The sequence below is a fragment of the Sparus aurata genome, chromosome 2 (assembly GCF_900880675.1).
Source record: "Sparus aurata chromosome 2, fSpaAur1.1, whole genome shotgun sequence".
Taxonomy (NCBI): domain Eukaryota; kingdom Metazoa; phylum Chordata; class Actinopteri; order Spariformes; family Sparidae; genus Sparus; species Sparus aurata.
In genome coordinates, this window is record NC_044188.1 from 13394223 (window position 1) to 13415556 (window position 21334).

At 38.1% G+C, this 21334-nt stretch overlaps 1 protein-coding gene across 7 annotated transcripts in view; it reads right to left on the reverse strand.

Annotated features, from left to right (window-relative positions):
• LOC115595455 (muscleblind-like protein 1) overlaps positions 1 to 21334 on the reverse strand; it is a 162814-nt gene that overhangs the window by 140558 nt on the left and 922 nt on the right. The gene's annotated exons all lie outside the window — the stretch shown is intronic.

Here is a 21334-nt window from a genome sequence, read left to right on the forward strand (position 1 = left end):
AATGCATTCGGCCGTTACATCATGGTGTGTATATATTCGCTTAATGCTGTCAATTAGTTTACTCACGTTAGCGACATTGAGTTGAGTTGGCATCGGGCCCAATTAATTAAGCTACCGATACGTTACGTAACCTTAGCTGGCCATCAATATTTTGCGAATGTCTATTGAAATTACAAAATCTATTGTAAGTTTTCTTAAGCTAATAAGTCTACCTTTTCTCCAGTGAGTCGTTGCCCTATTTTCAAGATGACACTCCTCTGACTCTCCGACCTGGTGCCTGGGTGCTTGACGTGATGTCACTTTCAAGGCCGTGCTCTCGCGAGTAATTAACGTCGATGGCACCGGTAAGTTATTGGGGGAGGGCGGGGGGAATCTACTCCAAAGAGTAGATACTGAGCAAGATAGTTATCTAGTTTACCTCAGCACTCGCGACACCCGACCCAGTGCAGGACTCTGCTGTGAAGGTGGAGATATGATGCGGCGGCCGCCACTCCTAAATGAATGTAGAGGAAACACTGCTTTGCAAGCAAAACCCTTCTTTAACAAATTACTAGCTTTCTCCTGTTGAAACCCCGTTGTTAGGAGGCTGTTAGCACCGGCTTCATTTCTGTCTAATATTATCACATCTCCCAGACTAAATGAGTCATACACAGAAATAAATATTCATAAATACTGACATATTTAACCTAAAGTATATGATAAACTCTCTCGACAACATTTTCTGTAAACTCAAATCATTATAACATTATTCTGCTTCATCCTTAGCCAGTGAAACGTTCTACCATCACAGCTGGAAAGAGACTTTACTTCTACAAGTAATATATTTGGAAATGCAGGATCTCCACTCACTGGCTCTAATCAAAGTGCACCTTGCTGGGCGAATAAACCTGGCACTCAGATCTTTTCATTAAAGCATTTTACAAATCTTAAAGCGTTTAATGCTCTTAGTTATATTCATCCACAAAAAGGCCACAGAGGGCCAAGTTACAGCCAAGACTATAATTATTAGAAGTTCCATTATTAGTTAATAATTGACATACACTATTTCTTTTTTATCTGATGGGGGTAACATTGTTTTGTCAAACACTCCATTTGAAAATCTTATCATTCAAGTTTTAGACTGGGATATATATTGTGACAGCCTAAAAAAATCTCTTGAATAAGCAGGATTGTGTAGCTCTTTTTATTGACTTATCTGAGGCTTTTGTCAATCAATCACTGTCAGTAAATTCTTCTGAAACAACTGGAATCTTTTGGATGAAAAATTGTGTATTTGCTTTGCAAATTATCTCAGTGGTAGAACAGAAGCTGTTGTGGCTGATGGCTACCATTTACAGTTGCACCATATTGGAATAAAACTCACATTGCGCTATTTTGGTTTTCTGCAATATATATTACGATATGAGAAAGACAGAAATTTTCACTAGGCAACTTGAGTAACTCTGAAGAAGATTTTCTAGTTAAGTCACAGTAGTCGGAAGTCAGCACTGTTACAACCACTGTGTAGAAGAATTTTTATTATTGATCATGTGCTGCAAGTGTAATGTTCAGTTTTAATGCTGAGAAAACACAAAAAACAATATGAAAATGTGAAAGAGCAGAGCTAACTAATCTTACTTGACATTGCATGTCCTGCAATGTGACCTTTGCGCATGGGTACATCACAATGTCGATGCATAAACAGTATACTGTTTAGCCTGACTACCACTCCAGTTTTATGTGTTAATAAAGGTGTACCGCAGGGTTCTATTCTAGGACCATTTTTATCGACAATTTAATACATTTATTATTTGAAAAAGTTAGAGAGGTGTCCTATATGTTGTGTGGTTTGTATGATCTAAAGGCAAGTCTTGTATTTTCATTCACCTTAAGTTACTGTTAAACTAAGATAAACTGTTCCATTGTAGTATAGTATTACTCTTGATGGGAAAACTAACTGACATTGGTTTCTGGCTCAATGATAAAAAACATACCAAACTTAAAGTGTTTAGAGGAAAAACTGTATTTTCTTTTTCAAAAATTATGAAATGGCTTTCATCAGGTTCATAATTGAAGATAGTTTTAGAATACATCAACGTCTAATAAATGAGAATCTTGAATTTCAAATTATTTTAAGTGTCAGAATCTGTTACACTGATGTAAATTTGACGCTTGCTGCAAGTTGTTGATGATATTTACAGTGTCCTAAAAATATATGAGAACTTGTAATATAGCATCAAATGCTTCTCTGTGATATGAATCCCAGAATTCAATACAGGCAGAATGGAAAAACCTATACGAATTGTTTTGTGAGCAGTGGACCTAAAATCTATTTTTTAAGCTACAACGGAATAGTTTAATATTAACTTGTTAAAGCTAACAACTAAACACAGTATGCAGTAATTTGCAGCAGAATAATGCTACAAGGGCCAATCAGATGAAACCCCGGCTAGCCGTTAGCTACCCTGACAAAATAAATCGGCATCAGTTTGGTGGTGATTGCCAGGCTATGATGGCTGAGGGAAGAGAGAAATGCGTTGAAAATGTGGTTGACGGAGACCTTGTGGTGAAAAGAAACAGCACTTCTGCTATATGGACTTATTTTGGATTCAGGAGAGACGACTTGTTACAAACACAGGTACTGTGTAAAACATGCCAAGCAGTTATTGGAACTTCTAGAGGAAACACAACCAACCTCCATCACCACCTGCAATACAACCATAAAGACCTACATGAACAATTCAAAACTAATGTTAGCCATCATTAACTGTATAGTTAATACTATGCACACTTCAATATTTGTTTATTTATTGCAAGTTATATCGTCATCACAATATTGAACAGTGTTATCACACATCACAGATTTTCCTCATCTCGTGCAGGCCTACCAGAGACGCCAGACTTAGTAAAAGATAGGGGTGATTAATCAGCCCAATTTCCCGATTCGATTCGATTCCGATTATTGAAGTCTCGATTTGATTACAAATCGATTTTCGATTATTAACGATTGTCGATTCGATTTTCAATTATTAACGATTATTGATCTTCCATTTAACATCAGTCAGCTGCTGAATTATTTTACTTATCTTTTGAGTAACACCTCACAGCACCTTCAATATTGTATGGTGTAACTGTAATATCCAAATTATTATTCTTTACTTTGTTTAAATGTAGTATTTCACTGTTAAAAGAAAGTTGCCAAGCTCAGCAGCCGGACTCATGTTAGAAGCATTGTCGGTGACGAGAACCAGGTCATGTTTCTCTATTCCCCACTCATCTGCCATTGCTTTGAGAAACTCACACATATTTGCGCTTGTGTGGCTATCATCCATAGCTCTCGTCTGAAGTACGTAGGACATTAACTTCCATTAACTGCTGACATAATGAGCTGTAATGGTCACGTATGAGACTGTAGCTCTGTATGTCCAGGCATCGCACGTTATTGCTACCCTGTGAGCAGAGTTGAGGGACTCTTGCACGGAAAGCTTTGTCTCCTTGTAAAGATTTGGAATCAATTTAAGTGTGAAAAAGCTCTGGGATGGTATAACATATCTTGGCTCCAGACTGTGGACCATGTAGAGGAAGCCAGTAAGAGGAAGACTCCAGTTTGCATTACAATTTTTTTTTTTTATCGATCTTTGGAAATTATAATCGCGATTAAGCGATTATCAATTTTTTTCACCACCCCTAGTAAAAGAGTGATCAGAGCTAATGGTAGGAGTTCATTTTCTCAGAATCTACGGCTGTATGTGTGAGATACAAAATGGTACAATATATTATATATTATTATGTATTTATAAAGACATTGTACTTGGGTCCATCAAAAGGTAATGCATAAAACAGTCAAATGCGTCATATTTGGGCAATATCCCTGAATGGCTGTTTCAATGTTTTGGCACAAGCTACAACAGAGCGATGAAATAGAAAATGTTTTTTCCATCTCTCCCTTTCAGCTAAACAGATAACAATGCACCCATTAACTTGTTATGCAGTGTATTTATTTACAGTAATCCAGTATGGCTAAAAAAGGGTAAACCGGCTGGCTTTCATTTCAAGCTGTAGGCCAGAAACAGAGCTGCAACCTGTCCACTTGTAATTATAAGCCTGGCAGGTTGCCCTGTGCTGTTGGGCCATCATCTTGTCACTTATCCAACCAAAATACTGTGCAATCATGCATTTCGAAATTACTTCGTGTTGTCCAGGACCCCAGGAAGACTACACTCACATCTATGTGCTACTAAAGGGGATCTTAAATAAACATCAACATGTTGTCTGTGCTTGTTTTTTTGCTGTTTTGATTTCATACAAAGTTTGTTCTGCTGAGAAACAATCAACAACAAACTGAGATATAAAAATAACAAATGAAATGGTAAAGACACTTGCTAAATGATGGAAAATCTGACAACATACACTAACAGCTTGCAACGGTTACCATCATCAGTAATGAAAAACATATTTTCTAAGAGATAATACAATAGTCCTTTATTTCCTTTGTTCACTAACTACACTTCTTACTCTGGGACAACGCTCCACCACAGCAAACAATGAAGTTGTATTGTTGTATCAGGGTGGTGTCAACCACTGCATCCATTAAGTATGGGATTTTCAAGTGCAGATGATAGACTTATTGCAGCATGCTGTTACACAGTGTTCCCTTGTGGGCCAACACTTTCATTATTTACTTGGCTGAAAGACAAGCTATCTATTCTTTGAGGTGGTATTCTAATAAAGATTAGCTCGCTAAAGGCTTGTTTGTATAATTTATGGAAAGGGATTTAGGACAGCATTTGGCAAAGGAATGGAACAAGATATTACTGGAAATCAGCAATTGACCTTTTAGCCACTGGATCTAAGGGAATTGGGAAATCACATGGACAGCACATTCTATCAAAGGAGGTGAAGAGGAAAGTTACAGTATTGCTGCTAATTCAGAATAAAGAGATGGACTGTAACTGCAGCTTCAATGTTAAATTTAACTCATTAGCTATTTCCAAACAAACGCCCATTATGAATATTCTCTGTTGTTGCAGTATCCTTCTTTTGAAGCAGCATATGAACAATGAATATTTATGACGGTCACGCTTCTCATAGTCAGTATTTAATATTCAATTGTGAACAAACCCATTAAAAGAGTGAAACCAACAATGAATTTATCATACAAATAGCTATTTATTACTATCCAAACATTCTCTAAAACACAGAGTGAATTAGCCACAAGTTGTTCCCATTTAACCAGCCACAGTTTCACAACACAACATGCATGTCAACATTCCTGGCTGCACCCAAGACAACAAGATAATGTGGTGTCTCAGATGCAGCTAAGGCAATTTGAGGACACAACAATGTTGTGTCCCCAAATTTGTGCCTTAGTGTCTTGGGCCATGTCATTGAGGTCTTTTGCAATTATCCACCAGTCCAAACACAAATGTATCATCATCAACGTACAACAGATAATGTTACTGCAGAAGTTAATATCAGTCAAATGTTAACTCTGTCATCATGATTAATATCTGTACAACTAATGTGATTATCATTAAATTGTTTACTAGAACCCAAAACTGTTTACAATAGCACTTCAGTGACCCAACCCCTAATCTACGGGATCTGCCCAACACAGTCTAACAAAATCTTGTGGGAAACAGTAACTGGTTGACATGGTCCTTTATTACAATAAACATGGACAGTATTTTCAGTAAAACCTCTGTAACCCTTCCTGTTTCTGGAAAAAATCACCACCACATCAAATGTGACATAATTCAATGGCTCAAATTAGTCAAAAAATGTTGTTTATTCCAGTTTGATTAATTTTGCTATGAGAAAAATAATGTTTTTTGAAAATTAAACTATGTAAACCTACTCTGCTAGGACCCCCAAATAAAAGTAAATATGAACATGAAAATTAGCATAATATGACCTCTTTTAAACTTACTGGCCCAGTTATTTTAGGAAAATGCTAAACCTCTTTTTCTTTTTTTTTAATAAACCTAAATATCTTTAAAGAATGTATGATATTCAGAGGGAATGAATGTACTTGGGGCTGAGTGCCACAGTGTGAGAACAAAACCTCTATGGAGAGACAAACACAATTTTGGTTTTGGTTGTTTCAGAGTTTTTTTGTAGTTTTTTTTTTTAGATGATGAACCAAAACAATATAGAATTCTGGAAGCCTTATACTTTAAAGTGCTGACAGATCCTAAAACCAGCCCAACCGCCATTTGACATAACAGATGATTTGTTGAATATATTTTTGATTTATATGTCATAACAAACACCACACGAAAGCTATTCAAACAGTTTGGGAATATTCCTATGAGCATAAGCATGCTAATCTGTATGGCTTTGGTTTTCATCAGCATTCACCATCAGATCTTCCCTACGTGACTAAGATCCAGAGCAGCAGTAAGAATCTTGATCTTTTTTCCACACGGTGCCTCATGATCATTGGTCTGGGTGTAGCAAACAGCAGTGGATAAGCTCTTTATCAGTATTTGCCTATGTAACACTTTTGTCATAAGGAATGTTGGCCTCTCACCCCATTCCATGTGAATTTCCTCTTTGTTATCACCAGACACAAGGAAACCACAAGGTATTTGCATTACATTTCACACAGACAAGACAACTCTTTCAGAATAATAGTGAATGAATGATGGTAATGGTTTACCAGCATTGTATCTAATAATTTACGGTGGTATATTTGACCCTGACTTCAATTTGAGAAACAAAAAAATGGTTTTGGGGATCTTTACATGCAGTGTTTTAAAGTAAAGCTAAAGTCAGCATGCTTAGATGCTGACAATAACCATGGGTATCTGTTCCAAATTATATGAAAATGTATTCAATAGTTCCAGAGACATTTCACTGAAAACCACAAAAAGCACTAGAAGAAAAGTCAGGAGATCATCAAAGGTTTGTTTCATTTTGGACCAAAGTGGTGGGCTGACGCTTCTGTCCAAAGCCAAGCCCCAAGCATAGCTGGGAGGCCACAGCCATATTATGTTTAAGGCTTAAACAAGACAAATGAATCCACCACATCACCTCAGGAAGTCTCACGCTCCCCAGTTTTGTTCATTGTTTTTTTTTTTTTTTTTTTCAGAGAACTGGTGACAAAACAAAGTTATACTGGCGCCTTGAACTGTGTTTTCCATTTATTTTTTCTTCCGCCAGCAAATTCCTGCTTTAAGAGTTAACCTTAGAAAACCTAATTTTACAAGAATTCCAACTGGGAGCCTCTTAAATCTTACTTTTATGTCACTTTAATCATTTAATTTCATCTTCTCTTTTGTCAATAAGATTTTTTTTTATGAACCCTAAAAAGAATGTAATCCATGCTCACAAAATTGCAACATAAACAAAAATCATTGAATTATCACTCCAAAATACAGTGGGGACCAAAGGTCTGGGACCATTAGTCAGGATACAGTATTTCTATTTTGAATTTGTTTTGTCTGTAATTTATTTTTCTCCTTAAAAAGGATAATATCAGCTTAACATTTTGAGTGAAAATGTAATGTTTACTGGCAGGGACTCCACAGGTTTGTGCTACACCATCTGGCTCATGTCATCTGAGCATGATTTGACAGTTTTCCACAAAGCTTCTTGTGATGTCACAGAATGACTGGCTTTCTCAGTCTTCAAGTGGCCTCATATGTTCAGGTCAGGTGACTGAAGAGGAAACCCTCTGACATTCAAGATGCCCTTTACCTGACACTATTAAAGATTTCCAATATGGTCTCAGATTTTTGGATCCGCTGTCTATCTTTAAAATTTTCAACAGAATATTTCTACAGACTGATTTCAACAGTATACCATTACACAGAAATGATCACATTCCTCAGTAGGACAGAGCCTTATTTACCTGAACAACACCTCGATTAATTTTATCCAATTTACCGATTTTTTTTTTTTTTTGTCACAATGCTGTTTTTTGTTTGTTTTTTATCCCAAAATAGAAACATTTTTTGTTTTGCTTAAGTCATAAAGCCATCAGTAAGACACCATGTTTTTTAAAAGGAAAACAACAAACAGCTGTGGTGCACTACAGCTAACTTTTTAAGTATATTGCATGTTGAAGTCCATTAGTATTTATTAAATTCTACTTTTACCAGCAGATGGTGCTATGACCTAAATCAACGACAAAGGCTTGTATTTCAGCTCCCTTACAACAGTGGTTGTCCGGTCAAAAGCCTGCACTTCAAAAATGTTTACTACTTTGGAGCAAACGCAAATATTTATGGCTGGTAGACAATGAATTGTTCACACTTTCCAGATGGGCATTATAAGCCTGGGATGAAGAAAAAAATGTCTCAACTGGTGCACAAAACTGGGAAAACCATTAAATCGTCATCAACAGTGACAGTAAACATCTGCTCCTTTGTACTGGTCAATGCGCAAGAAGAGAAATAACTAGTTCACTGTTGTTGACCATACTAAGCATTATTTAACGTTTCAACATATCATACCTGCCTAAAAATATGTCCAGAGAATATACATCCAGCCTCCAAGCTGCAGATTGCTCTAGATAGAAATTTAGCACATAGTGTTCTCCCTTCACTGTCCTTGATTCTCCAATAGAGATGCAGGCTGGGTAAACAAGGTCACCCAGTAGCAGGACTACTCATTTTGCAAAATCTCTCTATAAACTGATGTTATTTATCTCCAGTATCTAATTCCAAAAATCATTATAAAATCGCAGAATAAATTACATGATTTTCACTCTATCCATTTATATGACATATGACTTATTTTGATCATTATTGATTCTCTGATTATTAGCATCACCATCGAAGTTTGTTAGGATAAAATGTCCTTCCTGATCAACAAGATCACAGAAACGTGAAAGGAAGTACTGTTGCTGTTGCTGTTTGGAGTCTAATGTTCACAGTATCAGGGACTCCTACATGTCCTCCTTTATTTCCCCAGATTATCCAGACTTCCTGCTCTGCAGCCTCCTTCTCCTTACAACAAAGCTCAAGGTCCCTAAGGTTACGTGGCATGTTGCTTTGCTGACACCTAGAGGTGAAAGGTCAGAGGTGTCAGTCAAACCTAAACTATCGCTTATATCTGAATCACTGTTGGCTCAGTTAATAACTAAAACATGCCGTGTGACACAGTTTTCTGACTCAGCTTTAAAAGTTCACTTGCCTTGTACTCAGTAGCTGGACTTCCACATTCTGGAATGTGGAAGTCCAGCTACTGAGTACAAGGCAAGTCTGAGTTGAGGTGATGGAAAAACCAGTCATGATACTGGACAGCTGAGACGAATCAGATCAGACACACCTACTTGTGTAGTTATTGACACCATAGTCACTCTTTAGCTTGTTAACCTTGGGTTAGGGTTAAATAAAATCAATAAAAGCATACATTTTACAGATTTGACTCTGGTGGCAGAGTGCTGTATATTGTTTATATGGTACAATAACGTAACTATGCAATTTGACAGATCTAAGATTTCCAGCCTGTGCAAGTACACTTAAATATGCTATAGTAATGCCCCACGGCCATTGAGGGTTTGTTTGAGTTGAGCTCATACAAGCCACAGCAGGGAAATACCAGTGATTTTAGAGAATCACTCTCTTGAGACAAGTTGCCATCTTTCCCTGCTGGCAGCCCATGGGAAGAAAGACTGGACACATTCAACCCAGAACACACTTTACAACCTTTCCTGCTCTCTGTCCTTTAAATGGGACCACAATTCAAAACATGAAAATTATGCTTTATTGACTTGAAACTAGCGAATGATATATGACATATTTACATACAGTCAGACTACTTTTGAAGTCAGTGCTGGTCATGAGAAAGAATTTCAGACCCAAACACGGCATCCATTTTTTTCACAGTCAATGTCTCCTTTTCGGACTGTGCAGTTGCTTTCAAAGTCCTTGATCTCTAAAGCAGTGGACTCCTCGAAGCTCAAGGCTCAGGAGGTTAAGCACCTCCAATATTTTAAGCCAAAACATGATGCAACCTCCATACAGGTCTTACTGACGCCACTGAGACTGCTCTGATGAGAAAAGTCGTTCTGCTCTCAAACTCACCGGATGTTTTTCTTCTTTTCCTTTTATTAACCTACAACACAAGTCTTGTAGTGGGTTGGGTGTGGTATATTATTCAGTTCCCATCATCTGAAACGGCATTAAAACTGATAATAAGTCCAGAAAAATTGAGATTTTGTCCTTTTCACATGAGGGTGGAAACATGGAAGCTTGCCTTTGCTGTTCATCGCCATCTTTTGTGTCACTTCCTGATTGAACAATGCAGCACTGTGACTTGTGGCCTCATTAACTGAAAACCAGATACTGTTTAAATGTTCAGTAAAAAAATAAGGTCAGACTCGTCTGTTCCTGCTTTAGACGTCTATGACTTTTTAAATTTAGAGGATTCTGGTTGAGTGATAATAAGACTTGTAAAGCACTCAGATTTGTTCCTGTGATGGATAACTTGGCCCGCACTGAGGACACAAAGAAACTGGAAGACCTACTGGGTCGGAATGAGATCACTGAACCACATGTTTGATGGAGCTTTGGCATCATCTGAGACACTGTGAGCTCATTACATTGACTGTGGGAGGATGATTTAATTCACAGGTCCCTCATACACGGACAATATTTTAGCAGTGTAACTTTTTTTGTGAATTTTTAAGTAAGTCAGCACTAAATTAACATTACAACTTTTTTTCAATGAGCTGTATAAAAGCTGCAATCATGCTGATGGGAACTTTGGTCAGTTATTATTCAACTATTTCCGTTATCTTAAATGTATAAGTCACAACATTTTGAGATATACAGTAAACCTCACAGGTAACATCATGTTTCTACCTCACTGTCATCTAAATAATTCATTTTGTTTTTACAGCTAGATGCGACTGATAGAATTTCAGTAAAAGTTTAAAAGATGGTCGTTCTAAGTAGGTCACTCAAGAACCCATCCATTGGAAAAACAATAATCATAAATCCCCTGAATGTTGAATAACATACAAATATTTCAGCAGCCTGATAGACAGACTTGCCCAGTATTATTTTGTTGTTATTGTGTGGAAGCAATTATCATAAAATGTGTAATTGCTTATGTAACAGGAGCTGTATATCTACTCATGATTCTTAAGGTTTTATCTATTTTTTTTTTATCTAGCAGGGACTCATATCTATTTTGACAGTGGGGGAAGGACAAGTACAATAGTGATGACTGACCATTTTGCGAGAGACTATTAATCCAGAACCCAAATAGTGAGAAAAGTGTCCCATCGGCTCGAAACCCTTTCTTAAAACAGTTCTTATTCTAAAGACAAACTCCAATTGCTCCATAGGCCTGTTTTTCAAAAAAGGAATATACACAGGATGCAGAATATATCATTGATGGAAGTCAGTGAGCTCAGTCTTTTCTCCAAAGACCAAAACTATACTGATACAACTTGACGACATGAAGTTTGAAAGCATGCGGTCACTGGTTACTTGTCTTCTTCGTCCACACAATACAGTTCCACTTATCACAACACAATCCTGCCATTCTCCTCTGTCAACTTCGCCTGCTGCATCATTATGCACACATCATGTGTGTATATGCACTGCATAAAAAATGTATAGGATTTAATTCCTGGAATCCATTTTATGCATTGTGCTACAGGAAAGATGAGTCGAATAACTTCTGTCATTAAAGCCTACAATTTATGTTGGTCAGGAAGTGCACATCTTTCTTTTTATTCCATTAGCAAAGAAATGATATATAGCAATCTACTTCCTGCCAAACTTTTCTTAACTTAATATGCACCCTGTTGTACTATTTACATTTTTGGGAATTACTTCAATAAGTATCGTAAATTATCATACATGTCTGTCAAATTCTGACACATTTCAGACATGGCCTTAATTTGATGCAACTGAGAAAGTGATAACTGTTTTTCATTAATCAGACCCATCTTCAGTGAATTAACTCACACATGTGTCTTCAATGTGGTGCTTTTATGTGTATGTGGAGATGAAAGCGAGTAGGACATACAGGATTACCAGCCCGATCTTGATGTCCCCTAATGACTCTAATGGAATGCACTGTTTTTATTGGGGCCAGTAGGGCCGAAAGGTTCACCAGGCATTTAAATAAATCGCTATTAAAAAAAAAAAAAGGTAGCGCGGGATGCTTTTGTTTTTTTGAGGCCCTGGGTCACCCAGCCCATGTTCTGGAGCATTAGATCAAAAACATATGCTGTCATGTTTTCTTCATGTTTGTTCAATGAGGCCTATAGCTGTAACCTCCAGATCAGTGGGGGTTTCAGCAGGTAGACATGACAAGTAGTTCGAAGCACGGCCCAGGGCTCGGTGCTTCTTTACATAGGAATCACTCAGGCCTAACAAGAAGAAGGCAATGTGCACCACTGAGTCCTGCTACACCAGCCAGATCACAAGCTTGTGACATCTTCCTTGCTCCACTTTCCAAATATGTGACCTATTTCTTTAAACTCACACTGACAGCACAAAGGTAAAACATGTACTCCTCATGCTTTTAGATATCGGTGCAATCTATCAATAATTCTGTTTTGCCTCAAGATAATAATAAAACTAGATGATACGATTAAGTAATGCTACATGACAACTGCTAACTTATCATGAAAATTTAATTTTTCAGCTAAACTTGAGATTTGAACATCGCAGTGATATTTTTGTCAGTAGATTTGCCACTGGTTTCACTGAATGTCTCTCGGAGTATGTGTTTTGGTCATCTTTGCACAACTACACTAAAGCTACAAAACCAGCACACAACATAGGTACGCAATGTATTCAACTGTGTGACCAAGAGCCAAGCAACTTGGTGCACCGGACCGGTCGCAAGCATTCAATCCACAGTTAAGGGCAGGGTGTGCAAAAATGTCCATGGTACCATGGTAACCTAATCACTGCAATCAGAGGGATAAACAAAGCAGTAAACACATGAGTTTACAAGTCTCTAGAATGACACCATGTATTCCTGGCAAGTTTAAACATACCAGAATGAGGTCAGACATTCACATGCACTAACATGCTTCTGCACACAACTGCACATGAGCCAGTGGCCACATACATAAAAGACACACACAAATATAACAGGCCTCTTCACACATCTCCAACATCAACATCAAAACAATTTAAGTGAGAACATTGGGGGGGAAAACAACTGTCAGAAACCACGATAAAGTAAAGTAGTACAATGGAAAATATCCAAGAGTTGATGATCTATTTTCTTCTTCATAAAAAAAAAACTTGCAGTTGATCAGAAACTGACTCACAAGTTCCAGGCAGCAGTAAAGGAGAGATGTATGAAAAAAGGAAAGCTGAACAGAGGGGGAAAATAATAAATGGTTTACTATGAGAGCAGCTCCAGGAGTCCCGTCTATGCACTCCTTCATGGTATCCTGCTGTGTAGATTGAGCATTATAGGCTGGAGTATAATTTATGGGCTGAATCTAAAGACAATGTGCACAGGTCAGGATGCGCCAAAAATACATGCAGAGCAGAAGGTACATTACGGCGTCTGTCTTAAATGGGTGCATATGTACAACAATCCTGAACATGAGTTATAAATCCCCCCTTTGGTTTATCCAGAATCACAGTTCAACTGTGCACATGCCCAACACAATTGAATCTGAGAAGAGATGTATTATGTTTGTCATTATCACACTAACCGTGACAAATGAGGCAAATATGTCTCACAACATTTTTCTTCAGTTATAGTGTCTGACAGATCAGAGCCTTCTTGTCCAACTTGTACTTTCTAATGATGCATTTAACAAGCCTGAATTATCTAGGTTTGACAAATATTTGGCTATTCTGATGGCCCTTAAGGATGCTCCAGAACGAAGGCCAGTCAGTGTGAAATGGCTGGGCAGCATTCAATACCAGTAACCAATATATCAGAGTTACACAAGTTTTTCATCATGCTGAATAACCGTGATTCAGGGTTTCTCATAGCCAGGTCACAGTTCAAATGTAAGATTCATGCCTCTGCAGAGAGCTTTTCTTCTCTGATTACAGTAATTCTGCTTTAGCTGTTGAGCTGACAAAGCATTCTAAAGAGGTGTGCAATGTTTCCAAAACATTAAAAGGCTGACAATAATGAGTACATATAGTGTACAGTTTCTACTCAGTTCATCTTCCCAATGTGAAAAGAGTATACATTCTACAAACTCACAAAAAGCGACAAACCTTGGGCACTGACATTGTGATATAATACGCTGACTATGTACCTCAGGTTTACAAGTATAAATAACAAAGGCCTTACACCTCGGAGGACAAATTGTTGGTTTAGCAACGCATACCAGGAAAAAAAAGTATTGTTTACATCTTTATGTGTTGTTCAAAGAAGCGAGCTGAATACATGAGAGAAAACCGAATGGCCTCAGTAGAGATATTTTCACAAGCTGACAAACTGCAGTATTATCAGTAAAGACAGCCAGCAGTAATAAACCTTTTGACTGATAAAAGTGGAACTAAGTAAAAACAGCTATGGGAGTTACAGATATTATAAATGTTTATCACAGCTGCACAAAATACATTTCAGATCAGTGCATTTCCAGTTAACCATCGGCTTTTATTCTCATGGGTAAACACAGCATTGCAACATCATCGGCAGATTTTGCCAGTCTCAGCCAGAATTTAATCAATATTTTAAATTTTTTGTCTCCATCGCTTTAACAGAACTGTTTGTTTTAATCAATGTAAGCACATATAAAAAGCAAAAAAACACGTGCCAGGACGGATGAATACACGTATGTACACACATACTGTGTACATACACGTGCAAACTGTAGTTAATGACTGACTGCTGCTTCCAGTCCATGCTGCAGACTCAGTGCCAGAGTCAAGAGGGGTTGGGCTAGGGGTATCAGAAACATGACATAGTTCAGCAGAGTTTAGTAGAACAGTCTCCAACTTTTTTCACCCCCACACTGTGCAGCAAAAGCCTATTGAATCCTGGAAAACAAAAAGATGTGGACAACTGAAGCCAATGATGAATTCAAACAGAGCCAAACAGAGTTTTGCCAAGGCCGTATAGAACATGAGAGGAGAGGGAACCGAGTGCGAAATAAATTACTTTTGTCGTTCTCACTCAAGTTTTTTTCTAACCTCTGTTCTTGTGTATATTCAGAAGGCCAAAATCCAAACATCTGGTTTTGTTTTGTCGTAGTCTTGAAGACTAAAATACTTACCGGCCCTCAACTTCTTACACTACAGTTATTACAATGAGCACATCCTGCTGATGTCAGAGCTGGAAAACAAAGATCCATCATAAACTCATCAAGCAGTCCGCTCAGAATCTCAAGCATTTGCTCGCTATCAGGAGTATCCTCCACGTAGCAGAACTCTTTTCACTATCACTGTGATTTAAATGCTCGCTAACACAGATGACGGTCAGTGACATGTCCGTAAATCAGCGATGACTAGGTCAATGCCAAACAGCCATGGGGATTTTGAGGGCTGCAATAACATTTTGTGGTAAAAATATCACTAAATACCAAACTCTAAACTATGGCTCAGAAAAGCCTTCAATAAGACATAAGCTGTAAAACTGTGGCATGATCAAGTACCTAGGCCCAATCCCAAAAATCCCTGATATATGAGGCCATGATAAAAAATATGATTCCAACAATAAATAAAAAATGAAAAAGGTAAGTCATACTGTAAGCCTGCAATGATGTCTTTAGTAATGACCGGAATGATATGTGTAAAGAAGCCTGGAGATACTGGCAGATCAATTGAGCAAAGAAAGCTCTTTTGGAAATTATCTTGTTGTAACATATTCAAAATACAAATAGACTGTGCAGCCCCTCAAGCAATGGGACGTGTTTGACACTTCAAAGCCTGCTTGACTTGAATGTTTTTGGGTGACAGTCAGGGGCTAAAGCACACACAGAGAAAGTGTGTACATGTGCATGACGACATTGCACTTCCATATGTATCCACACACGTATAAAACATAAACAGACACATATTCACACTCACAGGAGGAATAGGAATGTATTAACTGTTGTGGACTATTTCTGTCCGTGGATGTCGTGTTTCTTAAAAATCCATAATCAATGAATCAATCAGACTCTATTTATAGAGCTCTTTTCATACATTGCAATGTAGCACAAAGTGCTTTACAGAATTAAAACAGCAACCATTAACCCCCCCCCCCACACACACACACACACACACACACACACACAGGAACTTCCATATTGACTGACAGGGGTTATGACAAACTTACAACACTAGACCGCAATATATCTTTACTCTACTATACGTGGATTAATGCTACTCAGGCTATTATTATACACTAAATTTAATAAAATGCAGTAAATTATCCTTGATTTCTAATGTCCATAACAAACCATGTTTTTTAACAAGAACTGACGCACCTGGTCTCAGTTTGATGTAGTAGTGGAAGTTATTTAAACAAACAAGTGAGGCATTTAAGCTCCTGTTTGTAAGATGGTAAAACTGACGCTTTGGGTTTCCCAACTCGTCAGATACTGACGCTTTCAGATGGTGGCCGACCCGACCTGCAATCCTAAAGCGTCAGTATCTGACGAGTTGGGAAACCCAAAGCGTCAGTTTTACCATCTTACAAACAGGAGCTTTAAATAGACCCGTTCACACACCAACTAAAAAGCCTTGACCACAAAGATCATCCCACATGGTTCTGATCATAGCAGCTGAGAGCAGAGGCTTAAAGCTCTCTTACAAAAGGTCGGTGTCCCACAGACAGATGGCCACAAGGGAAAACAGTCCAGGAGTTAGAGATGCTCACATATAATCATTGATTCTTCACTGAAGAGCTCATTTGCAACTGAGAATTACACATAGGGCAAGTATTTCAACTGTAGATACATCTGTAAGGAGCTGGGATTTCATTTTTCAAATCTTATCATTTGATTAGAAATAATTTCATGATCTTCTTTGCAATCACAAATTAGCAAACCGTCACGTAAAAGTAATATAATTGATTTTGTTTGTCACAAAATAATATGTGGCGTTTCTTTTTGAAGTGAGCAATAAGTCAGGAATTATCCTTTCTTGGTAGCAACCCCAGTTCTGCGCATGAGGTACCTTTAATCAAGACACTGGACTAAAAACTGCTGCACATGCCAGAATTCCAGCGACTTTGTTTAATGTTGCAAGACTTTCATCTTATCATCAATCTTGGCACCCGGTCTAGTAGCACAAACTACATCTAATAGTGTTGTACACAAAATGCCTTTGACTGAGCCAGATATATTCTGAGCTGCTGTACCCCCCATGTATCACACAACAGTCACTGTGTCATGACCCTAAAAGGCCAGAGGTCACACCAGAATCACCACAGACAGCTGCTGACATGTGTGACTAATGTGAAACTGATCAGACACATCAAGAGAACTGGGCTCCTTTTTTTCAGTTTAGTTGGTAGTCTATGAAACCTGAGTCAGAGTGTGTGCAAGAGTGAAGTCACAGAACTGAATTCCAGGAACTTGATTGCCCTAAAACTCACACAACACACTACTCTATAAACAGACAGACTGTATTGCATTTCATGACAAACACAACCATATACATTTAAAATTAATATTTTCTTTCACATCAAGAGTAATTACATCAATTTAGGACTTCATACAATCCCTCAGGACAACAACAATCTGCAACTACATTATTGATTTGTGACACAAGGGTACGAAAATTACTACTCCCACTAAATCACGACTGACGTTGCAATAGCTTTATCTTACAATGTTTTTCTGCATATCATTTAGCACTACTCAAACCACAAATATGACACCAGTATTTCCCATACTAGTTGTATACAAGTATACACATTTACAATGACTATAGCTCAGGTTACTCAGATGTCAGAGAAGTCAAAAGAACAGTGCAACCAGTCATAGTGTGAGAAAAGTCAGAGACAGAAAAAGAATTGCTTCAGATAATTAAAAAGGACAGACCCCCCACCAGCACATACTGAATGACACAATCACAGAAAGCAGACAAGAGATCACACGAAGACAAATTCTTGAAAGTGACTCAACCAAAACAGAAATTGGCATCCATCAAAAACTGTTTAGCCTGCTGATACATGCTGCTATTTAGGCAGAAAAGGAAAATAAACAGAGGGAAAACTATGAGCTGGAACGGTCAGCTGAACTGTTTAGAAACCAGATTGTAACAGCCAGAGCTGATCCCCCCGGCCACTTCTCCTCCTGCATTTTTCATGGTATGAGGATGTTCAAAGTAGAGAAAAAAAACCTGGCTATCTGTCCACAAACTGCTGGCCTGTGTGTCTGCAGTCAGTAAATCTTTCCTCCCTCTCTGCATGTACTGTATATACAAAGTCACTCTGATGCTATCCAAACCATCAAAGAGATACTCTCTGTTTGTGTACCACTCTGTGAAACACACTGTTGGAGCCACCACACCGGCAAACTGATATTTAGACACATAAACTTCAGTGACGTTACAGTTTAGATCTTTTCCACAGTAATTAAACTGTGCCAGCTGATATACAAAGACATTAGTCAATCACAAATACCTACGTGTCTAATTAGAAATATTGGGACATGTGAAGAGTAACACTGTAACGCGTGAAACAGAAGATTAGAAAATGAGCTGAATTATAAAGAAAGAATTCCACACGAGGAAAAACATGCCAAGGATGTTGAGAGAGCGTCTCATGTAAGGCGATATTTTTTCCAAACCACACTATTCCTGTCAATCACCTCCCACAGAGGTGGGCCCCGAGTCATAACCGAGCAGCGAGTGTGAGGAGCCGCCGCCAATCCTGTATGTGTCTACAGATTCCTCAGAGCCTACCAGCTAGCTGTGAGTTTTAACAGCCGACCCAGCCCACACTGAGAGAGGAGAGAAGAAAGCGTTATCAATTTATCATGTCCCGCTGTCCACCAAGTCAGTAAGGGGATAAACTGTGCATGCAAACACAAGGGGTTTTGTAAATCAAACAACATGCCGCAGAATTAAATGCATTCAAAGACCACCAGGGATCCTAACTTTACCCCCTGGAACATCTGAAGTGTTGTAGCTTGAAGAATAATACAACTGCCCTCGTAGTAGTCCGTCATCTGGAGCAAATTAAAGCCAAAGCGAGACAGCTTCCCTGGCAAGAAATCGCTGGACAAGAATCAACTTTGTGATCAACAGAATCACAAACAAACAAATCATTTTGTTCAAGCCACATATCCACACACATCCAAACACACTCTCGCTCTTCCCGCCCCCTCTCCTCCTCAAACCTCTTGTCACAGCAATTTGCCATCTCTAGAAGAGGTTTAACTCAGCTGTTATAATGATGACACGGATCAGGACATAATCAACGGTACAATGTGCTTTCCTAGGAAAACTCTGCTCTGTTAGCGGACTAAATCCACTTTGATTGGAGTTTAGAAACAGGCATGAAATAAAATCCTGCACAACTGAATTAAGTTGTCTGGATCAAGATTGTCTTGCAGACAAGAGAGAAGAGAATCACTAACACCAACTGCTATGATAGCTGGTAAGGGAATCATGCGCATTGCTGTCAACTAATCAGCACAACTGAGGAATGTGTTACTCACACAGTGACTGATACATTGCAGTGACATGTCGGAGCAAAAAATCATCAGAGAAGAGAAGAGAAGAGAAGAGAAGAGAAGAGAAGAGACTCCATATGTGTTGGTGTGTTGTCCACATGTGTTGATGTGATGTTGTCCAGATGTTCAAGAAAACAAAACTGATGACACAAGTGCTGGAAACATGCCAACCTCCCCTGTGACCTGATATAACTGATGAGAGGGATCCCCACAATCCTTCACTCCATGCAAAACACTAATCTAAAATTAAGTTATCTGATCTCTATCTGATTTAAATATGTTATATTGAAGGCATTAATAGTCTTCTGTGTTACTAAAGACACTGCTCAGTCTAAATATCTCCCTTAGTCCAAAGTGTGTGTCTGTTTGTTGATGTTGATCAATGTGAATGAGGTTAAGCATCAGCTTTGTGAGAGGGAACATACAGTAGAATTTGGGAGGCCAAAAGAAACATCATATGCTTTTAAGACAGCTTGCTGCAGCTGTGGTTAGATGGGTGCTATTTCACTGTTTTCAAGTGACGTGAATGTTTTTGGCGATAGTCGCAGTGTGTCAATCACAAATGGACGGCATACAAAGGTGAAGATGGAGATTGGTTTGCCTTCTAGTCATAAATATTTAATGTGCAAGCACTGGAAAATATTGATTTACAGGTACACTCACTGATAATCCCAATGGAAACAAATTTAGGGGTTTGGGGAGCTATGAATTAAATCACTGTGACTTTTTGCTAACAACATCTGGGTAGAGGAAGGCGAACATGGTGATCCAACCTCTTTGAAGTTTCTGCTGTGCTAATTTTATGTACTGCATTGCTTTGTTAACAAGATAAATCAAATCAACCAATGGAGACATCTCACTGCCCGTCCGACATGATACTTCTATCATCTAGTTTGGGTAACCTCAAGCTGTCAATTCTTTTAGTCTGTGGCATCAAACATGCATGTTAGATAAATGAGGTACATACACTATGAAATAGCATCATTTAAAAAATTTTAATTTAATTGTAAACTACGATGCAAGGCTTCACTATTTTTTATGTGATTTGGCATTTTACACAAGTCAAAAGAGTGTACTGTACCTTTAAAGTTTGTGTTTCAGATTACAGGTTTAATTCATATAAAGGGACAATTCACATTAATTAATACAAGCACCAGAGTCCATAGTTTTTTTACAATTTAACTTCAGTCTTGGATGTAAAAGTCAGAAACAGTCTGAAACTGTAACATATTTGATACAGGTACTGTACAAATAACTAACAGCAGAATGTGAAAGGAAAGTGGTCCACCTTTAAATATGCTGATTTGCGGGCACAGAGGGACTCTAAGAATTCAACAAACCAGTCAAAAGAAATAGGTTTTGGTAAAAGGAGAAAAAGGAAACTGACCCCACATGCCTGAAATGACAGTTGGCTTGTGGTTGTTTAATTATGAGCAAGACACAAAAATAAAACAAAGAATTCAAGGCAGTAAAAATGCTTTTGGAGCTAATCTGTGACACATTTGTTCTTGATCACTGTCACAGAAGTGAAGAGTTTGTGGTGTTGAGAAGCTTAATTCATTTCATGTCCAAATTGAATCAAGTACAATTTATTAATAGCCAAGATCAGGCAAAGATCAGACACATTTTTTGGAGCTTTATCTAATTGATCACACCAGGGAAGCATTTAGATACTGTGCTTCTGTGCAAAACAATTTGCTGACCTACTTCTACAACATAATCATTGAAGTCAAATATTATTGTCTTGGCAGGAATTAATAATTCCACTGTTGTTGTCCTCCATGTGAGGAA